Here is a 22,683-nt window from a genome sequence, read left to right on the forward strand (position 1 = left end):
AAAATTATTCTAAATTTGCCATTATTTCTCAAACCTTCTTTTATTAGATTAGTATTTTAATAGATATTATAAATATCACTTAATATTTTCTTTGCATTAATGCTATTATGTCTGTCAACAAACACTCATATAAGTATATACACATTCCCTTATGTTCCAAAGGTAGCTGTCTGCAGGACATTTTTTTGGTCTCTTTTTAATATTTTATGTTTTAATGTACTTCTGTTACTATATTTTGTTGCTAAACTTTTTATTTTGAAATTATTGTAGATTTATATACTGTTTAATAAACAATACAGAGTCTTTATGTACTGTTTATAGTTTTCCCCGGTGGTAACATCTTGCAACATTATAATACAAGATCACATCCAGGATATTCATATTGATACGACCTACCAATCTCATTGAGATATTTCCAGTTTTATCTGTAGTCATGCGTGTGAGTGTATTTAGCTCTATATAATTATCAAATATATGATTTGGGGTAAATACTAATAAATTTTTGCTTTTCTAAATCCGATAGTAATTTATATGATTATTGTATATATAATTATGCTTTTTTTTAATCACAAATAAACTATAGTTTACTCTTTATTGAACATCTACACAGTGCAGAACACTGCAAACATATTTTTAAATTTAATCCAAATCAGATATGGTCCATTATGTAGGCTTAAAAACTTCAGAATTGTGATTCTAGGTTTTTTTTCTTTTTAATTTTTCACATCCTATTAAGACAGTCATTTTAATTAAAATAGACTTACAAGAGGACTGTTCTCTTCCAAAATTAGTTAAAAGAAATTTAGATGTAAAATCCAAAGTTGAAACAAGAGAGTCAAATAGAAATGAAAATCTCTAGTATAATTTTCAATAAATCTTTCCAGCAAAAAAGCCTTCACAATAAATTAATACAGCTTTCAAGAAAACTAAAATAAAATTTAGTTTTTGAAAATTTAATGATATACTCTATTAGTTTCTGAGAGTTGCCATAACAAATTGTCACAAACTTGGTGGCTTAAAACAACAGAAACTTATTCTTTCACAGTTTTAGAGGCTAGAAGTCCGAAATCCAGGTGTCAGCAGGGTCTCATGTTTCTTCTGAAGTCTCTAGGGAAGAATCCTTCCTTGCTTCCTCCTAGGTTCCATGTGGTAGTGGTAATCCTCAGTTTGTAGCTCTATCATTCTGCTCTCTGCCTATATCTTTATGTGACCCTTTCCTCCATGTATCCCCTTCTCTTATAAAGATACTACTCATAGGATTTACAGCCCCCACCCCCAATTCATTATTTTAACTAATCATCTGCAAAGACCCAATTCCAAATAAGTCACATTCTGAGGTTCCAAGTAGACATGAATTTTGAAGGGACACTAGTTAGCCTACTAAATGCCCTGAAGAAACAGAATTCTAATTAGTAGAGTTATCATTTCAATCATATTTAGTCAGCTGGAATAGTGGGAATGTGACCATTTGTCTAAGGTAGATGTAATTAGTGCTCAGCACCATCTGGCTTTCCTTTTGGGCTCACAGAGAAAACTAAATTTTCTAACACTTTTTCGGTAAGATTGATCATTATATTTTATTCTCGTCAGAGTGGTGTAAGCAGTGATATACCTTAATTCTATGCAGATCATTTAATTATGGGGCTCTCTTTCCATCTCTTTCCCTGATGCAGTGACTGACCAAAGAGACCTCAGTGTTACAGATTGTGGATTGACATAAAAAACAACGTAGCCTTCATTATACTGGGTCCTTCATGATTTTATGGAGCTGAACCAATCAAACATGCTTTGGATATTTGGGTGAGTGAAAAACAATGAGTAATTTTGTAGAATTAATCTTATATGATTGTTATTAGCATATCCTTTTTTTTTTTTTACCATAACCAATACTTCCTTTGTAGATACTTCCTGTTCCAGACTCCCATTAACCCATTATTAGTGAAATACTCCAATATTAAATTATCTCCCCTGTCTTCTGTTTGGTAGCATAACTAACCAAATATCAATTGTTTTATATTATTAAAAATAAAATTATAGATTATATTCAATCTAATACTTAGTAAATTCACAAACTTCAGGAATCTTTTATTTTCCCATTTATGGTCCTCAAGGAATAAATATTTTTCTCTCAGACTTCTTAGTTCCTTAACAATTATATTAGAAATTGTTGTATTGTTATTTTTTAAAAGATAAAACAATTTAAATTATAGGTATATTAATGTAAAAATATGTAATCGTCTCAAGAAATTAAAGTGATGAGATATTTTCTCTTTTTATTTCCATATATTCTATAATTTTATAGTGTGTTTACAATTTTTTTAAAAAGGGCGGTGGACCAAAAGAAAGTATGCTAAAATGTTTTATATTTGATTGACAAAATGACTCCTTTTTAGACAGTGCTATTTCTATGAAGCTATATAAGTGAGTTCATGTTGTAACATTCTATAGTCCTTGAAATGGAGAATTTGCATGGGATATGGATTATATAGAGACTCCAAGGTAGAAATATATAGCAATAACATAAAAATTACAAGCCAATTACCTGTAGAAGTAAAAAAAACATGTTTGACAATTTAAGAATATAAATGTACGGAACATACACTTGTTTTCAATTTCAACTCTCATAATGGAAGAGACCCAGTTACAGTATGTTCCAAATTAGAAGGCTAATTAGCTGCTTAAAACTGGCATCTTTGTGATGCAAAGTCTTGTATTTCAGATATAAACGCTTTAATTTCAAGCATTATGATTTAATTTATTGTCTTGTGTGGTATAGGTATATTACATATATATGTGTGTGTAGATGTGAGTATATGTCTATACATGCATACTGATTGCTAAATAATTCTTCATTTCTTTAATTTGGACTCTATCAGGTCAAAGTTAAATAAACAAAGAAATACTCGGCTTCACAGGAGTACTAAATGATACAAGGTATAAAAGAGAAAAATATTTTCTTCTGTAGCCCAAAACAATTTTTCAGCTGTGTTGAATTGATTATCACTTCAGTTCTTTAACAATTATATTTGATGTGTTTCCCTGGAAAGTCCTTTATACCCAGTCACAGTATTCTTTGGCATAGTACAAAAAATTCATTGAGTAATTAAAATTATAAAATGAAAGAAAAGAACGAAGTAAAATGCACATGCTAACTACAGGATGGAGTGGAAAGGAAGATGATGAGTAGAAGGATGTTTCAGTGTATCAAGTCTTACTCTCATCCTTTTGGCTACATTGCCAAGGTGAGAATTATTAATGCCAGCAAAGTGTATTATCTAATGGGATGTTGAAGCATAGAGACTCAGTTCATGTCCACAAGGAACTGTAAATCCAGTTCCAGAGAAGTTGAGTCAACATGAACATCAGCTAATATACAAAGTAGTAACTGAAGATCCAATGAAATCTGCAGAAAAATTTCGAGTGATGAGATAAATTACTGTAGGTGTAGTTGGATTTGCTAATTTACTATTTTTTCTCACAAATTTATGATAAATTTAATCTTTTCATAAGTAGGTTAATCACAAATTTGTGTGTCACATATAACCCCATTTTGACCCAGAGTATTTAAAGCATATATGTGCATAATTTACATATATATATATTATAGATGCGTGACAGCAAGAATACATTATATTTTCATTAATATAGATTTACCCTTTATGACATAGCATAGCATAGATCTGAAAATCAAAAGTTTCTCCTCTATACTTAAATGCTGGAGGAACCCATTTGAGAGAAAATGAATTAATCATTCAACTTACATTAGATCACGTAATATATCTAAGACTATATCAGAAAAAGTGCCTGAGTTTTTTGTTACTTTTGGTAATTAAGATAAATATAGTTTTTTTTCAGACAACTGAAACTTTGCCAGTTAGAAACACAATTCAGCCTGTCACTCTCAGACTGCTATAGGAAAAGAAAATAACAATACTAGCATTAGAAGAGGAGGAAGAAAAACTATTGAATTAGTTTCATTTAATAATTCAATAAAATTATTTCCCAGACGTATAAGATGGATGTAGATTAAAAATATTTTATGAATTTTCTAATTTTAAAATATTAGCACATAATAGTATTCTGAAACTGCAATATCTTGAAGTGACTTATGAATTAATAATGACTGTGCAGTGTAGTCAGCACATATTTGGTGTTCCTCTTTCCCCCTTGGAAACTGATACTTCATTTGTTTGACTGTATCAAACAAAACACTCCTAGTCATATAGCAGGAATCCTAACTTGTACTTAGTACTAAATCAGAACTTCTAAACAGTTTCATTGTATATATGGGCTGTTAGTAGATGTTTTTGTATATTTATACATTAAAAACGTTATTAAGTTGGAAATGTTGAGTTAAACATGTTTCTTTTTTGTAAGAATTCCTATAACCTTAATAGACAAATCTTTATGGTGAAACTGTAAGGAGCCATCACTTGGGTGCAATGGTTTCCAATGTCATTTGACTACTGGTAATTTTTTTTTCAGAATATAACAATTATCATATCAATTGATTCTGAAGCACTTCCCTAAGCTATAACCACACATTTATCAATGAAATCTTTGCCTCTTGCTTACTTCCCCATCTACAATTGACCAAATTCAATCTTATATGTTATACTTCCTCTTTATGCTATTGCCATTCATCTTTATGCTTTTGCCATTTGACTTATCATTTTGTTTCGTCCATTCTTACCCCATTCTATTCTGTCCTTCATAGTGCCATAATAGTGTGTTTTCTTTAGCACAGATTGCTCATGTAACTCTGCAGCTATTTCTTGTCTGTGCAGAACCAGTTTAAATGCTGTACCTGTGGAGCCTTCTGAAACACTAAAAACTATGTTATTACAATTACTCTAAGAGTCTTTTACTACAAGGATCACATGTCTATTTTTGCCATGTGTATATACACTTTGATTCAAAAAATTTTAGCTTTTTCTCCATGTTCTTATTTTACATTTCGTAAGCTAGGTTTTTAGACATTAAAGTAGACATTAGTAGAGTTTACCACATATTTCCAGTTTTCCTTGTTGGTCCATGGTAGAGTTTACCACATATTTCCAGTTTTCCTTGTTGGTCCATGGTTCTTCACTGACTCTTGGAATTAGAGTCATGTGCCTTGGTCAGTTAAGCATGAATAGAAGAGATAGTTATTACTTTGGAGTAAAGCCTTAAGAGTCAGTGCATGATTCACCACATTCTATCTTTCTTTCTACAATAGCAACTTGGGGTATTTCAGATAGCCTACTTAATCCCAGAGTAAGAAAGACAGGGAGCAAACTGAACTTTGGGTGATGAACAAAGAATAGAATATACAGATGTCAAATGATAATGTACACCTGAAAATTATATGACTCTATTAACCAATGTTACCCCAATAAACTTAATTAAAAAAAAAAAGACAGGGAGCTCATTTCTAAAAGATGGGTAGTAATAATATAGCATGAGAGATAATTTCTATTGAGATTATGGACTTCATTACCAAAATGTATCCAAGCTTATCCCATAGCTACACAAAACAAAGAACACACTGCTTTATATGTGATCCTTAAAATTATCACCATTTATTTAAATGACACTCAATTCATCTAAGTTTTTGTTGCTTACCAGATTAAAAAATGCTTCCAGAATAAACACACCGAATGAATTTATTTTAACTAAAATCTGAAAATAAAAAGTTCTATATCATGAATTTTTATTCAAAGTTGTCCCAGTTATTGTCTGCAACTTATTGAATCTATATTCAGTGACTGTCCATGATGCAACCATTCCAAACTTAAGGAAGCAAGCGTACAACTTTACATCATTGTTTCCTTACTATTCAATAATCTTTTTATTATTACACATAGGAAAATCAATAAGCTTCCAAAGAAATAGAACTAAATTTTAAGGTGGAAGGCAAACTCTTTGCATTTTTTACATCAGATTTATAAAATTTAAGATAAGCTGATCGCAATCTTCAGTATGTATCTAATTGTATATGAATCTTCCTACAGGCATATTATCTTGGAAATTTCTACAAATAGTGCACATTGAATTAAAATAACTCATCAGGTTCCTTCTCTATCAGAGACTTTTTTTTCTTCTCCATGATAGAACAATATCATGAGAGTCCTGTGGTTTGTGAACTGTCAGCGATTTTATGAGTTTCTAGAATAAGGAAATAAAAATGTATGTGTTTGTGCTTTTGTGGTACTTTGAGGGTATTGAGGACTAGTGTGGCTGTATCTCTAATACTTTTCTCACTTTATTATATTATATATCACTATGCTGTGATATTGACCATATGATTAGACACTGATCGGTCTAAGCCTTTATTTTGCAATCAGAAGTTATGCCCTATTGGTAGATTATCAAGTCAGTTTATAGTGTTGGAGTCATCATTTACATAGAATAAAATATGGAATTTTTGTTTTCTGAAAAGTTGGTTTAAGCATCATATGTTTGTTCTGTGTATGTATATGTACATATGGAACTAACGATTCACAATGTAAATATCTGTTTTTGCTTGATGAGGTTTGTCACCAAAAAAGTTCAAAATATCTGAGCTAGCCAGTATAATTAATCCTGTTCTGTTGCTGGAGATTCATTTAGACAGGGACAGACTAAAGCCAGTCCAGGGCTTGATAATCCCCTAGCAAAATAAATAAGTACTGTGGGAGGTTTACTGAGGGCCTTTACTTCTTTTTGAAAAAAGCTTTGGAAGTGGTTTCTCTTCTTTCATGTGGAAATTGAGTATGAATATGTACATCCTGGAATAACTGTAATTCTTTAGGAGTCAGTCTGAAGAAAAAACACACAAAATATTTCAGAGCAACACAGGCAGAGCCTTGATGTATCCGGTTAGATTGCTTATGTTCCTCTCAACTTCACCAGTTACATGAATCTAAAAGTCTCTTTAATGTTTAAGCTAGGGTAGCCAAAAATGGCAACAGTCAAAATATTCCATATAAAATGTATCTATCATAGGTCATACCAAACCACTGTAATAGGAACCTTTGTAATATCTGCCATAGTAGTAAAGTAGTAAATTCAGTTGCATTTAAAGGAAAGCTAAATAATGATATAAAAATAATGTAGTGTGTGACTATTTTCAAGTAGAAATAAAGATCATACAGCTAATGGCATTGTTTTAGAGACCTGAAGACATAAGGTCTAGTTTCAGCAATGAACTTGGTCATTTCCTTATAGATGTAGGGTAGCTGCTTTATCACCAGACATCTTGTTTGAATTTTCTGCAGAAAGAAGGAGGAAGTGTTCAAAATATGATGGGAGAGTAAATGTTTCTTTTCATGCTGGGCATTTTAAGGTGAGAACAAAATTATGGCTCTCATGAGAGAATAAGGAGAGAATGCATATTAGACTAGGAGCCAGCAGTCTCTGCCACAGCTACTGTAGCATGGACAGAACGAAAAATTTCAGTGTGTTCTGAGAAACTATACCTTTTTTTTCATGTACGCTAATAAGATATGATGGCAGTAGGCTTACTCATTATTCCAAATTAAATAAATTTCAGGTACTCTAGAAATCCAAGGAAAGGAGACGTATTTTTTCAAAAGTTTCAAAGAAGAAAATAAAAAAGTCATGTAGGTTGTATAAGATCAAGTGCCTCTCTGTATAAGACAAGGGAAGACTAATTCTCCAGGGCCATTTTTCAAAAAGGAAAATTCTGCTGCATGACAGCCACAGTTCAAAACACTAGAATTCTAGCACTATCAAGAAAGAACTAATGATCCACCAAACAAATTAAAACTGCTCATTATACTGAGAATGTACATACAATTCTCGATGGTATGACAGAATGTTTCTCCCAAAATAGCTACTGTATCCATCTTTAGAAAGACGATAATGGAAAAAACTTCTCTCAAGAGAGATAACGATTGAAAATTACTTGTCTAAAGACTGTAAACAAAGAATTCGCTCATGTTGTGTAATTAAGTTCTTATGTATTTGATATACATACATATAGATATATAGATATAGACATATAATTATATATTATATATTATTTATAACATAAGTGTACCTAATATATATATATAATATTTCATATAAAAATAGTCACGGAGATTTTAAAGTAAGGGTCTGAGATCAGATAACTCTGAATCAATCGTTGCAACATAAGTTAATTATCCACTGACTCAAACAAAAATATGATTTTATCTGCCTACAATTTTGCCCATTTGATCAACTGAGATGATCATTTGCAAAGCAACATGTGGTTTGTTCCTTGAACAGACAAAATAACTACTGAAAAATATTTTGCTAATGAAATCAGAAGCACTGCTTCTCAGAAATAAGCATTTAAATTGTTACTTTTTTTAATATGGGCCTGAGGATGAGTATACAAGTGCAAGGAGAAATAGACCAATCCACAATTTTGAAATTTAAATATCCCTCTCTAAATAATTGTAGGACAAATAAAGAGAAAATTAATACAATATAAAATATCTGAACAAACCAATCAAACAACTTTAACTAAGCGACTTCTATAGAATAGTCCACCAAACAACAGTAAAATATGCATCTTTTAAAACAAGTCTCAATTAATTGAACATGATTCTGTTAGCAGAACTCTGATTACCACAATGGTAACAGGTTTTTTTTTAAATCACTGATGCAGAAATGAATTTCAACTCAGTGAATATTCAAATTATACAAAGTTTATTTCTGACCACAATTGGATTAAATTAGAAATCAATAAAAGAAAGATATGTGTAAAATTCACTAATATTTGTTAATGAAACAACACATTTCTAAATAGCTCAAAAGTCAAAAAGTAATCAAATGACAATTATAAAATATTTCAACTGACTGCCCATGGGGCAGAGTGGGGGAGGTGCAGTTTGCAAGAGCCCACTGAAGCTGTATTAAGAAATTTATAGCAGAAGGAAGTTCTCAGATTAACATTCTCAGCTTCCAACCTGAGAACTAGGAAATTTAGAGTAAATTAAACCCAAAGTAAGCAAAGGACAGAGGAAATGTTAAAGTGAAAAACAATGTAATAGATAATGTGAAATGAATACAAAAGGTCAATGCAAACAAAAAGTGGTTTTTGAGATTGTAAAACTAATAAACCTATAGGCTGTCAAATCACAGGGGGAAAAAAAAGAAAATACAAATTACCAAATGGCAGAAACGAGAATGGTAATATCACTAGCTTTGTTCAGACTTTAAAAGGATAAGCGGAGAATGTTATTAACAAATTCATGGCAGTAATTTGACAATGTAGATGAAATAGACTCAGTCTTTAACATAACCTACTAAAGGTCACTAAAGATTAAAAAGATAAGCAAAACAAAACAAAACAAAACTCCGAGTGTAGATGGCTTCATTAATGAACTCTACCAAATACTTAGGAAATAAGTAATACTAATACTACACAAAATTCCATAAAATTAATGAGGCGGCATGACTTTCCAATCAAAGACATTCAAGAAAAGAAAACTGCACAACAATATCCTCATGAATATAAATACGAAAACGCTTTAAAATTGTTTAAAATTGAATCCAAAAACTGAGTTTATTTCAAGAATTCAAGGCTGGCTTAGAATTGAAAATCAACTAATATAACTTACCATATTAACACTAAAAAAAAAAAATCAAAAATACATGTTCATACTAATAGATGTATAAAAGCATTTGACAAAATCTAAAAGCCAATCCTGATAAAACTCGGTGGACTATGAATAGGAGGGAACTTCCTCAATTTTGCAATGTGGATCTATGAAAAACAGCATTAATAGCAAACGATGTGCTAACACCCAATGCATCCCTCCTAAGACCCTCATTTCTATGCAACATTATCTTCAGATTTTAGGCAGCAAAATAAATCAAGAAAAGGCAACACGATTCACCTAGATTAGAAAAGAAAATAAAACTATTCCAAGAAAAGACAATCACCTACGTAGAAACTTCTGCAAAACTCTGTAAAAAGCTACTAGAATTAATAACAAGTTTAATAAGTCTTCATAGTACCAGAGAATATATATTGATATATATATTGATATATATATTGATATATATATTGATATATATATATATATAATATCAATTGTATTTCTATATACTAGCCATATAATCAGAATTTGAAATAAAAATACACCATATACTGTAGCATCACAGAATATGAAATCCTTAAATATATATTTGATGAAATATGTGCAAGACCTATACAGTAAATACTAAAATTATTTTTTAGATAAATTTTAAAAACATCTAAATTATTGGAGGGATATACTGTGGACATGGGTAGGATCATTCAATATTGGCAAGGTATAAATTCTCTTCCTATCGATCAATAGATTCTACCTAATATAATCAAAATCCTAGCAGGTTTTTTTTTTTTTTGTAAAAATAGTCAAGTTGATTCTGAATGTCATATGGAAATGCAAAGGTCCTAGCATACTCAAAAGAATTTTAAAAAGGTATAAAGATGGCAGACTGATGGTACATGATTTCAAGACTTTTGTAGTTTAGAGACAGTACTGTATAGCTCTAATGGAACAGGATGGTCTAGAAATACACCCAAACAGAAAGGTATAACAGATTTTTGACAAATTTGCACAGGCAATTCAGTGGAGTAAGAATAGCCTTTCAATTGATGGTGATTGAAAAAGAGGATGTCTGTGTGTAAAGAAAAGTGAAATTTGATCTATACCATAAATAATAAAGGAAAATTAACTCAATATGAATCATAGACTTAAATGTATAACCTAAAACTCAATAATATCAGGAAAAAAGTGTAGAGAAATTACGACCTTGGGTTTCTTAGATCTGACACAAAAATTGTGTTCCATAAAGGAAAAATATAAATAAATTGGATGGCATCAAAATTAAAAATGCCTGCACTTTCAAAGACACTTTCAAGAGAATGAAAATAGAAGCCACAAATTGAGAAAACTATTGGCAATCTATAAAGAAATTGAATTCAGAATTTATAAAGAACTCCCGAAACTGAATAAGAAAAAACTAAATAATAAATGAGCAAAAGTTTAGATCAGACCCGTCACAGAAGAATGAATATATATCATACATATACATGAAAAATAAGCACATGAAAAGTTGCAATGTGCATCTATGAAATGTCATTATGTACTTACAAAGACTCATACATGAATGTCCATTGTAACTTTAGTTGCATTAACCAAAAGCTGAAACAAAAGCTGATAGAATTATAAACAAATTATGGTGTAATTGGTACAATAAAATACTTCGAGCAGTATAAAAAAACAAATCGCTTCATGAAACAACATAAATGAACCTCAACATAATTATACTGAGTGAAAGAAGTCAGAAAAGAGAACATCTGTACAGTACCATTTACATAAAATTCTAGAAAATGCAAATGTAATCTCTAGTGGTTGCCTAGGAACAGGTAGCGGGTAGGAGGAAAAGGAAGGAGGAATTAAAAAGGGGCAAGAGGAAACTTAGGGAAATAGATTTAGGGGTGTTTTTCATTTTATTGTGGTGAAATGTTTCATTGATACATATTTATTGCGAAATATCAAATTATGCACTTTAAATATATGTTTTTATATGGCAATTTTACCTTATTAAAGAAATTAAAAATAAAAGACTAAAAAAGGCATATTACAGTGGGTGGCATAGCAAGGAAAATAAATTTAAAAAAAATATAATGACAAAGAAAATAATAATGATCCCTGGCTATGTCTCAGTGTCCTAAGAAGTTTACATGTATTATCTCATTTAATCCTTCAAAATGACACTACAAACTCTGTATTATAGTTACCCGGGTTTTTCAAATGAAGAAATTGAGGCACACAGAGGTTAAGTACTTTTTATGTGGTCATTCAGCCCATATGGAGTAGAGACTAGATTTAAACAATGACAGTTCAGTACTAGAACATATAGTCTTAATGACATTATATTTTCTCTCAATTACAAACACATTTGGTCTATTCACATTGATGATAATGATAATGTAAATATTAATAGTAAGTTGTTAAAAAAATTTTTGGTAGAATCCATACTTCATGCAACTAGGATTCTGCTTCCATGTTTCTCATGCATAATAACAGTGCTTAGCATATAGTAGAAGCTCATTATTTATATTTGAAACAATTTATAGAATTAAGAAAATGAACGTCTGATATTACCAAAACTTGTATGGTATATTTTTAATTTTTAAAGACTGGCTCAGTCCTTGTAGATGAAAACGTATGTGGTAGTCATAGAGTAAGGTACAGTCTATTGGAATGCAAGTCAAGACTCCTGAATCTCGTCTCCCAGGCAAAATGGTTTCTGACAAAATAGATATCACATGTCTCTTCCAAGCAGCTATTTCTTTTTCAATAAAATGGAGCAATTTTAAATGACGACTGGCACTGAAATTTAATTCTTGCAGCAAAACATTTTCCCCTTTATCTCCACCTCCTAGAAACACTTCTATATCTAGAGTAACAAGAAATGTGATTTGAAGATTCATAAAATAAATGAACTTCAGTGTCCTTTCCAGGTACAAAATCTGACTGCTTAAAATTTAAAATAGGAAAAGAAGACTTTCCCTATTTTTTTTCAATGTTACCCCTATTTTCTTTGCCTTGAATTTTCTGTCTATGCTCACACAAAGGAAGGTCCTTTTGAATCCACCCTTTAAGGTCTGTCATGACCTCTATCTCCAGAAAGTTGCCCAGTCCTCTAATCAAAATTAATCTCTATCTTCCTTGTACTTCCCTAGCCCATTTCTTGTACCACATCAATTGAATTGATCGCATTTGGTCCCAAATTGTTATGGAAGGGTTTTTCTCCTCCACTAGACTACCTTCTAGAAGGAAAGAACTGTGCCTTACTCATCGCTGAATTCTGAATTCTTTGCTTATAATTGGCTTTCAAAGTTTGGCACTTTGCCATTCATTTCACATCTTCTCTTTTGGAAGTAATGGCAATAAATTGATGCCTTTTTAATTTAGCCTTTTAAACTTAATTCCCCAGCCCTGGTCAAGAAATTAATCCATTCTCAGGGAAAAAAGTGGCAACAGTTTTACTACAGACAGTACAGCAGGTGTCTTTCTGCATCAAGCCTGAACTTCCCCAAGAAACAAATTTCCTTAAGAAACATGTATTAAAGAGAAAAGTTCATCTTTATAATGACTTTCTTTATTTGTCTACTTCTATTTGGCTAATAGAAAGCTTTGGACATTTCAGTATACTTGAATTGCTTACAGTTATTTCTCTGAAATCCACACCATAGGAAAGTCTATAATAAATCTAGACTTCTACTAAATTTCCCTTTTGACTTAATGATCCATTTTGTATTAGACCAGACCCCAGAAGAGACTAGAAACAGAGTTCTGATTCAGCTGCATTACATCCTATAGCAAGCCACCTGCCAAAATAGGGCAATAAAATCAAAGTGTGTATATCATGAAGCAAGCATGAGTAACAAGTAGACATTTGCCTTAAATACTCAGGAGGTTTTATGATGATAAACAACATAATGTGGATAGAAAAGGCCTATAGTCTCTCAAATTCTTGAGCAAAGCAGTTTTAACCACTTTCAAGTCCCCATGTATCCTCAGGAAGCAGAGTGATACTAGTGGCAAATAATGAAAATGTTCATTAAAAATAATCAAGAACTTAGTGATTCATTATGTATTTATTATAGAAGAATAGTTGGTATTTTTTATCATTCATTTGGATTATAATGAACATTTTAAGATGAAAAAGGAAATGGTAGTGTTCTATGGAAAGGTCATATGCCTTATATAAATCCATGCTAACATTTCTCCGTACACAATACCCTAGAGTGAGGTGCAACTCTGGGGAATGGAACGTTAGGCAAGAAGAGGATTGAGGTTTGCCTGACAAGTGGCATGAGCCAGACTTCTTACAGATGAGTCTGGGATGAGGGGTCTGGCACCAGGGCACCCAGATGTTTTTCCTTCTAAGACCTCCCTGTCAACCCCATAGAATTCACCAGATCCTGGGAGATTAAGCTTCCTCTGGGAAGAGTGATTGTAGCAGCAGCACCTCAGGCCTGATTCCACTATTCTCTGAACTGCCCTTGTTGCTCAGTGCATCCAAGCCCATCCTCTCCCTGCCCCTTCATCAGGAGCTGCCTTTACTCCTTCACCCCATGCCCAAAGCCACAGAGTACACCATAGGCTCCAACTGCACCCTGTTTGCCTCCTTGGAATAGCACACACTCCAGCCTGTCTGTGGGCATCATCCATAGAAAAATAAAAAGTTCTGAAAATTGAAATTATTAATAATCATCGAATTTTTGTTGCCCTATTTTAATTCTGAATAAAGTATTTTACAATGTGTTTTGCTAAATTTATTAAATTATTTAGCTATTGTAATAACTATGAGATAGAATTTAAAAAGTGAATTAATTTTACAGATGCTATACAAATCTCTATTCCTGATCCTAAATTATGCTAAAAAAAAAAAGGACTTAAGGTGTTATTTGAAGATATTTCTGCCTTGGGTGTTTATAAAATGCTGAATCAGAATCAAATAATAAGTTGTTTTTGTCTTTGTTGAGATTTTTATCAGTAATATATTATTTTTCTTATTCATTAGTTTATCAGTCATTCCTCACATAATGCCTGTCTTCTATACCAAGGTATTTTGCTAGTCAGTGAGGATACAGCAGGGAGAAAGATATTGAGGGCCCCTGTCCTCAAGGAATTTGATACATCCATTTTAAAATATACACAAGCAAATACCTTGTATATATAATAAAATAATTAAAGGGTAATTGATAAGTTTAATAGTTAGCATATAAAATGTTATTTTTTGCCAAGTGCTATGCTAACCAATTCACATATATTGAGAATTATAAATTTTTAGCAAAAATAAAATACCATATTTCAAAATTATCATCTATAGAAAAAAGTCACAGTCAAAGAATATATAATATAGAGATTTTTATATTAAGTTGGCTTCCCTTTTTTCAAAATGCTAATCTGGGTGATGTATTACTCAATTCAAAGTCCCTCTGATTGCTTAAAAATTTGTAAAACAGAAGATAATGTGTTTTTATACCAAATACATTTAAAATATATTTAACTATCTCTGTGTAGCACCAGAAATTTTAGAGAAAAATAATAAATATTTTTCTTATTTTTGTGTGGTAAATCAACTTTAGAGACACATCATATTTCTATTAACTGCAATTTCGTGGTTTTGTCTGGGGAAAAGGAAAATAATTTTGACATGTAATGTTTTACTATATCATGTTACTATATATCATATCCTGTATCTTCCTTTTTTTTCCTCTGTAAGTGAAATATGTAACACAGTAACATGAGTAATTTAGGAACATGTAACTGAGACTTTTGAATTCCAGAATAGGCAACTTTCTCTAGTAAACATAGAATTATCATTGCTGGAACACAGACTACCTTTTCAATGAAAAGTTTTTTTCTAAAAAGTTATTAATTTCCATCTCCTTTGGAATCCTCTTACCTATTTCTCAAGTTCATCCTTAAATTCATTCTAATTCATCAATAGAGATTTTTACTCCCTCCTCCTTTTTTGTTATTAAAATAATAATCCCAACTGATTATTTTTACTCTTCATATGAGTATGGTGAGGTTTTCATCAATGATGTTCATATTTCTTATATGTGGTTTCTCTATATGCTTATTATCTTCAAATATTGTCCATTGTATAGCCTTTATTTAATAATTAATCACTAAGTGCCAGTAATATTTGAGATCTGTGTTGAATAGCCAAAAATATCACCAAATTTAATATTCCATGTACTCCAAGATAATCAATTAAAGCAAAAGAGGACAAAACAGATGGTTGTGGGGGGAGGGGAAGCAGTGATTTTTAAAGTGAAATATAAATTGCCTAATGAAATTTCTTTAGATTTAGAAGACAGGCAATACCTAATTTTAACTGAAAAAAAGAAAGATGAATGACTATAGAAGTGCTATACAAGTAACAACATTTGAAGTCATCTTTATACATTTTTGTATCTGCAACCAAGATGAAAGAACTAAAGACAGAATTCTTTAAGTTTATCAAATTAGTTGTGGCAATGAGTCAGTTGGTCAGGCAATCCCATCTGAAGTGATTTGGTGGACAGCTTGTGCTGTAGAGGCCACATTGGAGAGAAATGTAATTACCATGTCTTTATTGATTATAAGCCTAACAACACTGAAAGGAAGAAAAGGCTTGAGGATAAAGAAGAATACCTAATGAAAGTTTCTTGGGTTTTTTTCTTAGAAACTAACAAATGGTTTACAGATACAGATCCATTTTGTGTTTCAAATAAAGGGTCATTAATCCCCTCCACCTTTTCACACATTGAAAGCCAAGAAAGCATTTCTTATAAGAATAACGTTGTTTTTGCATTTTAGCTCATGTGTGTAGACTTTTGGGTGTTATTTTTTTCCTTTCAAATAATTAAGTTTTTTCTATGACTCCAAATTACTTTTGTCAGCATTAGTTTCAGAAAACCTTGTAAAGAAAGAAGAATAAGCATAATAGAGTTGGAAAGGCCTCCTTTCTATCAGAGCAGACAGAGGCCTGCAATGCCAGGGAGCTGGGGCGACTGTTCAAGGAAAACAGAATTGCCCCTGATTATTCTATTATAAAAAGCAAGTACTACTTTCCTGGTTATTGGGCAAATGGTCCACTGTACTCAGAGTTAGAGCCTCTCAGAGAACTAAATATAAAACACAAATTAGAGGAAGCTTTAAAATGTGACATATTACATTTAAGGGTTTATCATATGATACAAGCACTAAGTTTTTATTGATTATTTCTGAATTTCAAAAAGGATGAGCTACACATTTTGCCATTTAACCAAGGGCAGAAATGGTCCCCCACCATTGGTGATTATGATCAAATTAAAGAAAAAAGTTTTGCATTCTATTTTTTTTTTTTTTGGTTTTCAAAGTAGAAAAATGTAAATGTTAATGCTTTCTTAGATAAATCAGGTCACACTAACTTTTCATGATTTGAGGTTTATAATTCTCTAACACTATTTTGTTTATATAAAATCACATTCTCAAAATGTTTCAGTGACATGCTTTTCTCATATTATCATTTCCATGTTCAAATGGAGCTCTTTCTGATTTCTTAAATAAATAGACTATATAAGTTTTACAGCAACAGATAGGGATATGAAAGAGTCTTCAAAACACCAAGTCATCTTTTAGATGTCAGACGGGAAGTAATTTCTTCTCTGAAGTCCTTCCTTAGTCACCATTCTGGTGAGGGTCCTCAATTTTACAATCTCTTGTCATCTTTAGTTTTCCCATTTGTAAAGTTTTCATACTTAAAATACTTTTCTTTTGTCCTGAGTTTTAACTAAGTTATATATATGTACAATTTGAAACATCGAATAGTTTTATAAGGGTTCTTAAGAAAAAGAAAAGAGCCCTATTCCACAATTACTCTTCTACAAACATAACCTCTTTTAATTGTTTTAGTCAATTATTTTGACATTTACCTATATATTCCTAAATAATAGGCTGACTTGCTAATTCTAGATTTTTTTTTTTACCTGAGGTATTGTTTATTTATATCCTACTATGGGACAGAGAATTTGTCTCTTTTTCCTATCTCTGTCTCCTCCCTACACAAGTACATTTTCTAAACCTTCTCCCTCCATATTCTCAATATGGTTATATTAAGACTTAGATTAGAAAAGTAGTGAGTGTTTACATTTTGTATTAACCATATAAGCTACTGTTATAACAAACAACCCTAACTCTTTAATTTACCACTATAAAAGCAAATTTCTACTCATCTAGTAATCAGGTTGGAAGGTACTAGGAATATGGCTTCTGTGTGGTGTTTCAGGCTCCACTCGTCTTCACTAGGGCCTTGGAGGAGGCCTCTGCTGGATCTTTAATATTCAGCCCACAGATTTGGGAAGAGTGTAGTGAAAGCACAATAGCTTCATAGCCAATTTCACTCAAAGGAAATAAAGGTTAGTGAATACATAGTAGTTTCTATGTAGTGTGGGTTTATTTTCAGTTTTTCATTAAATATATTTCATTAAATATATCCATAGGGAGACATTTTGTTGTAGTTCTGAAAATTTTCTTGAATATTGTATTTCCCTACAGAGTTCAACTAATTTTTTTTCCTTTTGTTCACTCTTTTTTGGGATCTCAATATTTAGAAGTTAACATGCCTGGATGTATTATCCAATCACCTTAGCTTTTGTTTTTGTTTTTTACAATTATGTTCTATTATCTTTTCTGGAAGATTCTCACAACTTTAACTTCCTTTGAGTTTTTCAGTACTGCCATTATGTTATTAGTTTTCTAAAGTTTTTAAAGTGTTCTCTTTATGCTTTTTTTATACTATCATGTTCTTGCTAAAAGCTAGAATATCTTATTTTATTTCTTTGTTGATATTCAAAATATATTTTGACATTTATTTAATCTTTGAATTGTTTATGTTTCCTAGAAATTGCTGTTTATTTATTGCAGCAATCTCCCTCTTTCATGTCTGAAATTTTTTTCTGATTTGAGAATTCTTGTTTGTCTCATCATATTTAAGATTAGATCTCTAAAAGACTTATTTAAAACTATGAGTAGTATAATGGAGATTGTTGTGTGGGGCTCTAACTGAGCAATTTTGAATGAAACACTATTTTTTACTTAAAAGATTTTCCATTTCCTTCTGGGGCTGTAGTGACCTAGGAGAAAGACAGCTGAGATTCCAGGCATTAAGAAGACGACCAATTCCTTAATCTCTACATTTTCCATATGATTTCTCACTCTGAACTCTGCCTGGTTTCCAATAATTTTCTGTTTAATTCTCTTCATAGACCACATCCCCTATTTTATACTGTGGTGGGGAAGCAAAGTCACAGCTTGACTGGAGTAGGGAAAGGATAAGGTGTTTGTAGCTTTTTAAATTTTTTAACAGTCTTACTCATTTAGCCTTGCCTAACATCCCAGAATTGCGAAAGCAACTGGCAGTGTTAATTTTGGAAACTTTGGAGGAATTCTCATAGATAACAAAAGACTGCTACTTGGTTTTCTAGACTTCAGGCCTGGGATTAAACTCTCTCTGAACTTTTAAATCCCTTACAAATCGACCATCTCATTTTTAGCTTCAGAAATGCTTTCTCTTCCTCTTTGTTCTCTCTATCCTTGTAGAATTTTGTTCATAAAACAATCTCAGTAACCCTTTTTTCTGGTTTATATATTGATTTAACAAGAATTGACTACACTTGAGGACATTCAACCAGCATAAGTACTTCTTTAACATATTTCCTCATGAGGCTGTGAATATTAGAATGGTAGATAGTTAACCCATCTAATTCATTGGTTTATCCACAATGCCTTAGGAGTTCTGGGAATGTGAGTTCAATGAAATGTCATGGATAAATGAAAAAAGGGGAATGAAAATCCCCTGAGGTATAGATACTAAAAAATTCTTGTCTTCCGTGAAAGAGTTTCTCTCTTGCCCAATTTCTGGTCTAACTTCTTTTATAAAATTGGCTCTTTATATCTCTACTTCTTACCCAGGAATCCTTGTCCTGTCTTCTAAATAAATCAAATTTTTTTTTTCTGCTAATCATATGAAAGTAAGCCAATGGAGGAGCCTATTTAAAAATATATTTGGGAATATGTTTTTTATGAGGTCCATTAAACCATTTTGAACATAAATGTTATCGAGAGTATATATTTATCTCAATCTCTCATTCCTTCAGTACTTGCCCTTAATTCTTTAAATTGCCAAATTCCTGACTTTTGATTTCCTTCTAGTTTATCAGTCCCCTCCTAATCTACTTTTCAAAGCTCATATCCCAGATCCAAGGTGATGGAAAGTTGTTAGCAAAGACCACAGAGCTTTAGAGAGCAAGCATAGTTCTTAATTTCATTGAAATAATGTTTTATCATTATTGTATTTCATCTTGACTTATTGAATATTAAATGCCAGATACCGGATACCATTCTTATCTTCATAGGCTTTATATTTTAGGAGTCATGGACAGATGAATCAAGTTTAAAAATGAGATCATTTCAGATAGTAAAATTACAGCTAAAGAAATTTTACAGGAATATGGCATAGAGAATTATTAATGGGGCAACTTCAGCTTGGGTTGTTATATAAGGTCTCTATGAACAGATGACATTTCAAAAGAAACAAGAAAAGATGACAATGAGTCAGCCACGCAGCAAACGTTAAAAGAGCATTCTAAGCATATGGAACAACAAATACAAAAATCCCCATGCCTGTAATATGATGATTCATGGGGAGAGCTAATGACTTCCTGATGAGTTTGGACTTTAATATGATTTAAAAATATTATCCAAGATGCCATATGTAGAATGGATCATTATAAAAATTGGGATAATTTATTAATAGTTCACATGAGAACGAGAGCTGGGGACTTGATAATACCAGTATCAATGGTCCAAGAAATCATATGGCCATTCTACAGTGAAAACCGAGATGTCATAATTCTATACATTCTAGTCCAAATGCCCTTTTTATGCACAGATATTTTTTAAATTTATTAATTAAATTTTTATTAACGTTAAGTAATAAAATCACTAGTATCCTCATGAATCATGTGAATAGTTTCAATACTTTGCAAAAGGGTTAAAGCCACTTGGCTATCAAAATCATTGGTAGACTTATAAGATTATACATTTTAAAACTTTATTGCACAAGAGAAACAGATTCTCTAAGTTTGAACAAGAGAACATCATGTATGTCGTAAAGAAGAGTTATATTTTTTCATCCTTAGTGAACAGAGGTCAAAGGATAAAAGTATATTTCATTTATTTTGATCCTGTATATCTGATTCAGTATAGCACATTATCATTTCAGAGGATTTGAAAATAAGAGAAAAATTATTATCAATGAATGTGTGCACTGTTCTGTGTTCTAATGACCCAGTGCAGAGCTGAATTTATATTCCACCTCCCTCACCATTTTCTCCCTTTATACTCATTTTCATCCTGAAATGCCCACCACATTGAAAGTGGAACAGAACCCGAAGGAGAGGAAATGGAAGGGTCAAACCAACTATTTTTACTTTTTCTTCATTACTTTAAAAAAGAGTAGAAGTTTTCTGTAGAAACTTGGATTTTTAATGAAATCCAAGTACCTTCACAAGTACCTGAGGGAATTTTCCAGTCTATTTGCCAGTCTTCAAATTCAGACAAGTATGAGCATCCCACCGAGTTGCCATAGTGTGCACATAGCTGAGCTAGATGTCAGCCTGAGAACACATGCAATTCTCTATATATCACAATGCCTGTGAATAGAAAAAAGTGAAAGTAATAAGAAAACCATTATGGGTTGAATTGTGTACCCTTCAAAATATATGTTAAAGTCATAACCACCAATATCTCAGAATGTGACCTTATTTGGAAATGGGGTTATTGCAGATGTAATTAGCTAAGATAACGTCATACTAGAGAAGAATGGGCCCTTCATCCAATATGCTTACAGTCCTCATAAGAAGAGGGAAATTTAGAAACAGAAACCGGGGAGAATGCCATGGGACGACAAAGGTAGAGACTGAAGTGCTACAACTGCAAGTCAAGGAATGTTAAGTGTTTTTAGCAAACTATCCGAAGTTCATAATATGTATGGAAGGATTTTTCTTTACAGGTTTCAGTGTATATTGAATAACTAGCTTTCTTGTGTATATTGATGAGGCAATCCCACACTAAGAGGGAGGCTGCCAGAACCGGCAGGTGAGTGCCGTAGCTCATCACCTGTTCTTACTTCCTCCTTGAATTCATTTAGGTTCAGTAAATCCACTCAGACTATTCTCATGTTTAAAAAACAACAACAACAACAAAACATCGATACTACTACTGATAGATAAATAGAGCAGAGCCTGGAGGCACACTTTGCCCCATCCATACTTTTGCACACTTACTTTTGTTTTTCTTTTTATCCAAGAAAAGCAAGGCGTATCTATTCAGAAGAGCTTTTTGTTAATTTATATGCCAGCACCGTAGATGGGCTAATTGAGGGTGATTTTCGAAGTAAAACCATTATATATAGACTATATAGACTACAAAAGTGCTTTATAAAATAGTGGATACAATGTGAGTTTTCACTAGTGTGGTAGGACGTGGCCACTGTTGTTTGCAAAGCCCCGAGCCTGGAAATGTATGTGTGTGGCAATTCCTATGTAATGTGTAAAACCTGTTAAGTTGAAGAATTCAAGGCCATGTGGCATCGTTATAAATCTAATACCAGGAAGACAGAAGCAAGATGTCTGAAACATGCAATTCCAGGGTAGTTTTATTGTCATAAACAGTAGCCATGTGATCTGGCTTCTGAATAAAAATACCGAGGACGTCTACAGGCATGCCACCCTGAACAAGCCCGATCCTGTCTGATCTCGGAAGCTAAGCAGGGTCGGGCCTGGTTAGTACTTGGATGGGAGACCACCTAAAAAGACCAGGTACTGTAGGCGTAAAAAATAAAAAAAATATATGAGATTGTAAACTGACAAGGTCCTTGCAATCCTTGAGGTCAACCAAGGGTTGCCTTGCCTGAAAAAAAAAAAAAAGTATCGAGGGCAAGTTAACTCGAGAGTTCTTCTGACTTGGTGTTGTGCTCACACTGAGCATGAATCATGAAACCAGATTTCCTCAGCAGGTTAAAGAAGTCACAGGAGAGCATTCACTACTTTACTATTATTGTTGCTATCATGATGAATAAATATCTAAATATCTGATTTTTGTTGACCCATTTATTTCCTGAAAG

At 32.1% G+C, this 22,683-nt stretch overlaps 1 pseudogene; it reads left to right on the forward strand.

The window, feature by feature from the left end:
* The first annotated feature begins 22,271 nt into the window (after window positions 1-22,271).
* On the forward strand, window positions 22,272-22,390 carry LOC120612699 (uncharacterized; annotated as a pseudogene).
* Window positions 22,391-22,683: the final 293 nt, after the last annotated feature.

The sequence above is a fragment of the Pteropus medius genome, unplaced genomic scaffold (genome assembly GCF_902729225.1).
Source record: "Pteropus medius unplaced genomic scaffold, Ma_sr-lr_union100, whole genome shotgun sequence".
NCBI lineage: Eukaryota > Metazoa > Chordata > Mammalia > Chiroptera > Pteropodidae > Pteropus > Pteropus medius.